Raw genomic sequence first — 7,500 nt, forward strand, 5'->3', positions numbered from 1 at the left:
TAACCCAGGTAGTATGTGTCCAGCTGGCATAGTCCCTTTCTATGTTACTCTATAGACCCTTATGTAAAATATAACCAATCAATCAATCACATGTTTTTATAACGCCCTTTTTACATCCTTTTACATCCTTTTTTTTAATAAAGCACTTTTTACATCCTTTCTGGGTTTCTGTTGTACACAAAGTGCTATATAGAAACCCAGCCTAAAACCCCAAACAGCAAAGTAATGCAGATGTAGAAGCTTGGAAGAAAGGCATTTTACTGTACTTTTCTATGTGACATTAGAACTTGAAATTGAAGATGTTCAAACGTTCACAGATGACCAGCAGGGTCAAATAATAATAATCACAGTGGTTGTAGAGGGTGCAACAGGTCACCACCTCAGGAGTAAATGTCAGTTGGCTTTTCATAGCCGAGCATTCAGAGGTCAAGACAGCAGATGTGGTAGTAGGAGCGAGAGAGAGGGAGAAAGGGAGAGTGAGAGTGAGAGTGAGAGTGAGAGAGAGAGAGAGAGAGAGAGAGAGAGAGAGAGAGAGAGAGAGAGAGAGAGAGAGAGAGAGAGAGAGAGGGAGGGTCGAAACAGCAGGCGAACGTCTGGTGAACCACCATGCTCTGTGCCAGGCGGAAGGATATCTCAGTAGTGAGTCAGTCTAATATAGTCCCTAAACTAAAGCAGGGTTCCCCAACTGACAACCCTAATTTGGCCTGCGGGTGATTTTATTTCCCCCCAAGTTTTCAGAGCAAAAAAGTTTCATTTCATTGTTTTAAGACCAACAAGACCAACAAATCACCGCAGAGTGATTTTAATTCAGGAAATCAGTTCCAAAGTATTCGCATAATAGAGAGATATATGGGGAATTAACGGGATTAACGGAATTGGACTGAAGGTGACTTCGCAATGACTAATGTTTACATGGAAAATGATACAACTTCAGACAGTCTGTCTTCAGTCAGTCCCATAATAATCCAGAATTATTATCAGTTAGTCCCATAATAAACCAGAATCATGTCCCATAATAAACCAGAATCATGTCCCATAATAAACCAGAATCATGTCCCATAATACACCAGAATCATTATCAGTCAGTCCCATAATAAAACAGAATCATTATCAGTCAGTCCCATAATAAACCAGATTCATTACCTGTCAGTCCCATAATAAACCAGAATCATTACCTGTCAGTCCCATAATAAACCAGAATCATTATCAGTCAGTCCCATAATAAACCAGAATCATGTCCCATAATAAACCAGAATCATTATCAGTCAGTCCCATAATAAACCAGAATCATTACCAGTCAGTCCCATAATAAACCAGAATCATGTCCCATAATAAACCAGAATCATTATCAGTCAGTCCCATAATAAACCAGAATCATGTCCCATAATAAACCAGAATCATGTCCCATAATAAACCAGAATCATTATCAGTCAGTCCCATAATAAACCAGAATCATTACCAGTCAGTCCCATAATAAACCAGAATCATGTCCCATAATAAACCAGAATCATTATCAGTCAGTCCCATAATAAACCAGAATCATTACCAGTCAGTCCCATAATAAACCAGAATCATGTCCCATAATAAACCAGAATCATGTCCCATAATAAACCAGAATCATGTCCCATAATAAACCAGAATCATTATCAGTCAGTCCCATAATAAACCAGAATCATGTCCCATAATAAACCAGAATCATGTCCCATAATAAACCAGAATCATTATCAGTCAGTTCCATAATAAACCAGAATCATTACCAGTCAGTCCCATAATAAACCAGAATCATGTCCCATAATAAACCAGAATCATTATCAGTCAGTCCCATAATAAACCAGAATCATTACCTGTCAGTCCCATAATAAACCAGAATCATTATCAGTCAGTCCCATAATAAACCAGAATCATGTCCCATAATAAACCAGAATCATTATCAGTCAGTCCCATAATAAACCAGAATCATTACCAGTCAGTCCCATAATAAACCAGAATCATGTCCCATAATAAACCAGAATCATTATCAGTCAGTCCCATAATAAACCAGAATCATGTCCCATAATAAACCAGAATCATGTCCCATAATAAACCAGAATCATTATCAGTCAGTCCCATAATAAACCAGAATCATTACCAGTCAGTCCCATAATAAACCAGAATCATGTCCCATAATAAACCAGAATCATTATCAGTCAGTCCCATAATAAACCAGAATCATTACCAGTCAGTCCCATAATAAACCAGAATCATGTCCCATAATAAACCAGAATCATGTCCCATAATAAACCAGAATCATGTCCCATAATAAACCAGAATCATTATCAGTCAGTCCCATAATAAACCAGAATCATGTCCCATAATAAACCAGAATCATGTCCCATAATAAACCAGAATCATTATCAGTCAGTCCCATAATAAACCAGAATCATTACCAGTCAGTCCCATAATAAACCAGAATCATGTCCCATAATAAACCAGAATCATTATCAGTCAGTCCCATAATAAACCAGAATCATTACCAGTCAGTCCCATAATAAACCAGAATCATGTCCCATAATAAACCAGAATCATGTCCCATAATAAACCAGAATCATGTCCCATAATAAACCAGAATCATTATCAGTCAGTCCCATAATAAACCAGAATCATGTCCCATAATAAACCAGAATCATGTCCCATAATAAACCAGAATCATTATCAGTCAGTCCCATAATAAACCAGAATCATTACCAGTCAGTCCCATAATAAACCAGAATCATGTCCCATAATAAACCAGAATCATTATCAGTCAGTCCCATAATCAACCAGAATCATTACCAGTCAGTCCCATAATAAACCAGAATCATGTCCCATAATAAACCAGAATCATGTCCCATAATAAACCAGAATCATTACCAGTCAGTCCCATAATAAACCAGAATCATGTCCCATAATAAACCAGAATCATTATCAGTCAGTCCCATAATAAACCAGAATCATTACCAGTCAGTCCCATAATAAACCAGAATCATGTCCCATAATAAACCAGAATCATTATCAGTCAGTCCCATAATAAACCAGAATCATTATCAGTCAGTCAGATAAAGTGCTTACACTCCTAATACGACACAAGCACTGGAAGCCTTTATAAAGAAGAAGGCATGTGAACCTACTCAAACTAAACAATGCAAAAGGATATAGGCCAAGCAATTTAAACCCTTTCAGTTTCTCAGGTTGTTCAAATGAAAAGAAGTGGATAGTGTTTCTAAGGCAACAGTTGTGTAATGTATCTAGTCAGTCAACCCACTACTCAGTGGTGTAAAGTACTTAAGTAAAAAAAAAATACTTTAAAGTACTACTTAAGTATTTTCTTTGGGTATCTGTACTTTAATATTTATATGTTTGTACTCCACTACATTCCTAAAGAGAATAATGTACTTTTTTCTCACATACGTTTTTCCCTGACACCCAAAAGTAGGCGTTACAAACTGTGGTTGAATGTTGAGTTAAGGATTAGGAGATAAAGAGTTAAAAGTAGGCGTTACAAACTGTGGTTGAATGTTGAGTTAAGGATGAGGAGATAAAGAGTTAAAAGTAGGCGTTACAAACTGTGGTTGAATGTTGAGTTAAGGATTAGGAGATAAAGAGTTAAAAGTAGGCGTTACAAACTGTGGTTGAATGTTGAGTTAAGGATGAGGAGATAAAGAGTTAAAAGTAGGCGTTACAAACTGTGGTTGAATGTTGAGTTAAGGATTAGGAGATAAAGAGTTAAAAGTAGGCGTTACAAACTGTGGTTGAATGTTGAGTTAAGGATGAGGAGATAAAGAGTTAAAAGTAGGTATTCTGTAATTTATCTAAACAGCAGTAGGGATTTACTGGAGTAATTATCTCAAAATATAGTTTTGGGGACATTGTTGTAACATGGCATATTGTGTCATGTAGAGTGTACAGTAGACACACACACACAAACACACACACACAGAAACACAGAAACACACACAGAAACACACACACACACACACACAGAAACACACACACACACACAATATGTTGAATGTTGCTGAAACAGTGGTGAAAACCAGTGGGGAACCGTGAGGGCCTTCTAGGCCTAAGGATTTATATATATTTTTTATATATTTTTAAATACATTTTAATTTAAATCTTTACTTCTTTACAATAATTTTAATGATCTGATTTCATCTCTTCAGTTTGTGTTGGAAAGAGATGGGCTAATACTGAAGAGAAACAAAAATTCAGTGGTCTCTGGGTGGTCTCTGGGTAGAAACATGGGTGGTCTCTGGGTAGAAACATGGGTGGTCTCTGGGTAGAAACATGGGTGGTCTCTGGGTAGAAACATGGGTGGTCTCTGGGTAGAAACATCTAGCTAGCTGGAGAGAAGGTGCCTGCCATTTAACTGTATTAGAGCAGAATTTTGGAGTGACAGTGTTTTCAACCAATCACATTTTGAATTACAATCACTACTGAGAGTTCAAAAGAAAGTCATCAGTGATGCAAGCAGTAGTTTTCCCATGCTAAGTTAGTAATGCTAGCTAGTTTGTGTTGTTGTAGTAGTGTGGCGGCTGCAGTAGCTGATATCAACTTCAAGGTGGATGTTGTTGCTCATTTGTTAGCATCACTCGTTTCAAGATTAACTTTCAAACTTCTTTTAAAACTTCATTTACAAATGATCATCATCTAGTGACACTTTTTTTTGCTTGCTGTTATCTATCTCTTAGAAAATAAAGACTGTGAAACATTGTTGCATCTCACTTCCTGTTAGCTATCTCTTAGAAAATAAAGACTGTGAAACATTGTTGCATCTCACTTCCTGTTAGCTATCTCTTAGAAAAATAAAGACTGTGAAACATTGTTGCATTGAAACTACCTGTTAGCTATCTCTTAGAAAATAAAGACTGTGAAACATTGTTGCATCTCACTTCCTGTTAGCTATCTCTTAGAAAATAAAGACTGAACACATTGTTGTATCTCACTTCCTGTTAGCTATCTCTTAGAAAATAAAGACTGTGAAACATTGTTGCATCTCACTTCCTGTTAGCTATCTCTTAGAAAATAAAGACTGTGAAACATTGTTGCATCTCACTTCCTGTTAACTATCTCTTAGAAAATAAAGACTGTGAAACATTGTTTTATCTCACTTCCTGTTAGCTATCTCTTAGAAAATAAAGACTGTGAAACATTGTTTTATCTCACTTCCTGTTAGCTATCTCTTAGAAAAATAAAGACTGTGAAACATTGTTTTATCTCACTTCCTGTTAGCTATCTCTTAGAAAATAAAGACTGTGAAACATTGTTGCATCTCACTTCCTGTTAGCTATCTCTTAGAAAAATAAAGACTGTGAAACATTGTTTTATCTCACTTCCTGTTAACTATCTCTTAGAAAATAAAGACTGTGAAACATTGTTTTATCTCACTTCCTGTTAGCTATCTCTTAGAAAAATAAAGACTGAAACATTGTTGCATCTCACTTCCTGTTAACTATCTCTTAGAAAATAAAGACTGTGAAACATTGTTGCATTGAAACTTCAGATCACTGGTTTGTGTGATGAACGTCACCAAAAAATATATTTGCAATGGGAAGTAGTAGCTGGTTTGTTCATTTCGTTTTGGAAATGAAATGGTTGTGCTTTTGTATAGGATTTCATGGGGCCTACTGAAGGGAACGAGATTCTTTAACGTGATGTGATGCTGAGTGTGACTGCTGTCACCTGTCTATCAGCCAGTGTCTATGTGTTTGACCAGAAACTGTCTCTCCTTCAGCGCCATGTAGTGCACGGGTATTAGAGTCTAAACTGTTTTGTTTTTGTTTTGCTGGTCACATTATTGAACGCTGTGTGTCATGTCACATGACGGTTATGTCTCTGTGTGTGTGTACGGCAGCCCAAAGCGTGACAAGGCCTGCTTGATTCATTCATAACGTCATCAAAAAGCATTGCTCCTCCCGCACTACAACTACAGTGGCCCGACTACAGATTATATAAATGTCGGGCGCATTAAGGGATGCTATGTTTTCTGTTATTTTCATGATTTTTTGGGGAGTTTGATACAACATATTGGAAGATTTTTTTTGGTTCTCTCTGAAAGCCAAGGTCCTAAAGTCAAGGTTCACCACTGGTGGAAACAGCTCGGACTGACAGGCTACCACTGCAGTGGTTCAATAGTTGCTATTCTATCTGAAGATAATCTACTCAGCAACACAACGAAAGTTTGCTTTAAAAAACTGTTGTTCTACTGAGCAGGCTGAGCTACAAAACACTTATTTTGCCACTGTAGGAAAGAGAGGGAATTGTGTTGTGTACTCTGACCTGTTGTCATGTCACAGTGAGTCTGGGACATCTACTTCTATGATTGGCCTTTTACTCTGCAGCTGCTGGCAGACTCAGTGGACTAGAGTGCTGGACCACTACTACAGTACTAACTCTGCTCTGCTGCACCAGATAGCTCCTTGTTCTCGATGACTGACTCTCTACTTTAACAGGATGGACTTTCTATCCACCATCTAAACACCAGAGTACTGAGATAGAGTAGCTAGCTCCATTTGCCCAGAGCGGCTCAGAGCCCCAGACAGCCTCCCACAGAACAGTCTTTGTTCCCCACAGTGGACAGCTGATTACTGGGGAAATACCACAAGGACACTGGCCTCTCAAGACTCTCTGATTAACACAAGGATATGCCTGACTCCATAGAGTTTTCTATCGCTACGCATTATCCTCTACTCAACAGGCTCTTATAGGCTCCTATAAAGGAGTGGGTAGTGGATTATCTATAGACTAACGATGGTAAATAGGCTCTTATAAAGAAGTGGGTAGTGGGTTATCTATAGACTAACGATGGTAAATAGGCTCCTATAAAGAAGTGGGTAGTGGGTTATCTATAGACTAACGATGGTAAATAGGCTCCTATAAAGAAGTGGGTAGTGGGTTATCTATAGACTAACGATGGTAAATAGACTCCTATAAAGAAGTGGGTAGTGGGTTATCTATAGACTAACGATGGTAAATATCAGTTCTTTATTACATGGAGAATTATCTACAGGGTTTGTTATGCAACAATTGACACAGGTTGATGAGTGATTCCATACGAAACGAGGACACGGTGATAACCTGATTTGGGGGATTTACACAAAATATAATTCATAGAATGGACCTTTGGAGGAAGGATTGTTGGCACATATTTGACATGTGTATCTTAAAGCATAATTGAGAAATAATTAAATCAAAGTTGGCATATTTATGACATTTTGGCCTTACCCAGGCCTCCTTTAAGACTCCATAGAGTTTAATCTGTAGGTGTTACAGGCCTCCTTTAAGACTCCATAGTGTTTAATCTGTAAATACTACAGGCCTCCTTTAAGACTCCATAGTGTTTAATATGTAGGTGTTACAGGCCTCCTTTAAGACTCCATAGAGTTTAATCTGTAGGTGTTACAGGCCTCCTTTAAGACTCCATAGTGTTTAATCTGTAGGTGTTACAGGTCTCCTTTAAGACTCCATAGTGTTTAATCTGTA

General features: G+C 37.6%; 1 protein-coding gene across 1 annotated transcript in view; it reads right to left on the bottom strand.

The window, feature by feature from the left end:
• The window catches only part of LOC129861853 (anoctamin-5-like), a 74,694-nt gene that overhangs the window by 61,056 nt on the left and 6,138 nt on the right, over positions 1-7,500 (bottom strand). The gene's annotated exons all lie outside the window — the stretch shown is intronic.

The sequence above is a fragment of the Salvelinus fontinalis genome, chromosome 9 (genome assembly GCF_029448725.1).
Source record: "Salvelinus fontinalis isolate EN_2023a chromosome 9, ASM2944872v1, whole genome shotgun sequence".
Classification (NCBI taxonomy): Eukaryota; Metazoa; Chordata; class Actinopteri; order Salmoniformes; family Salmonidae; genus Salvelinus; species Salvelinus fontinalis.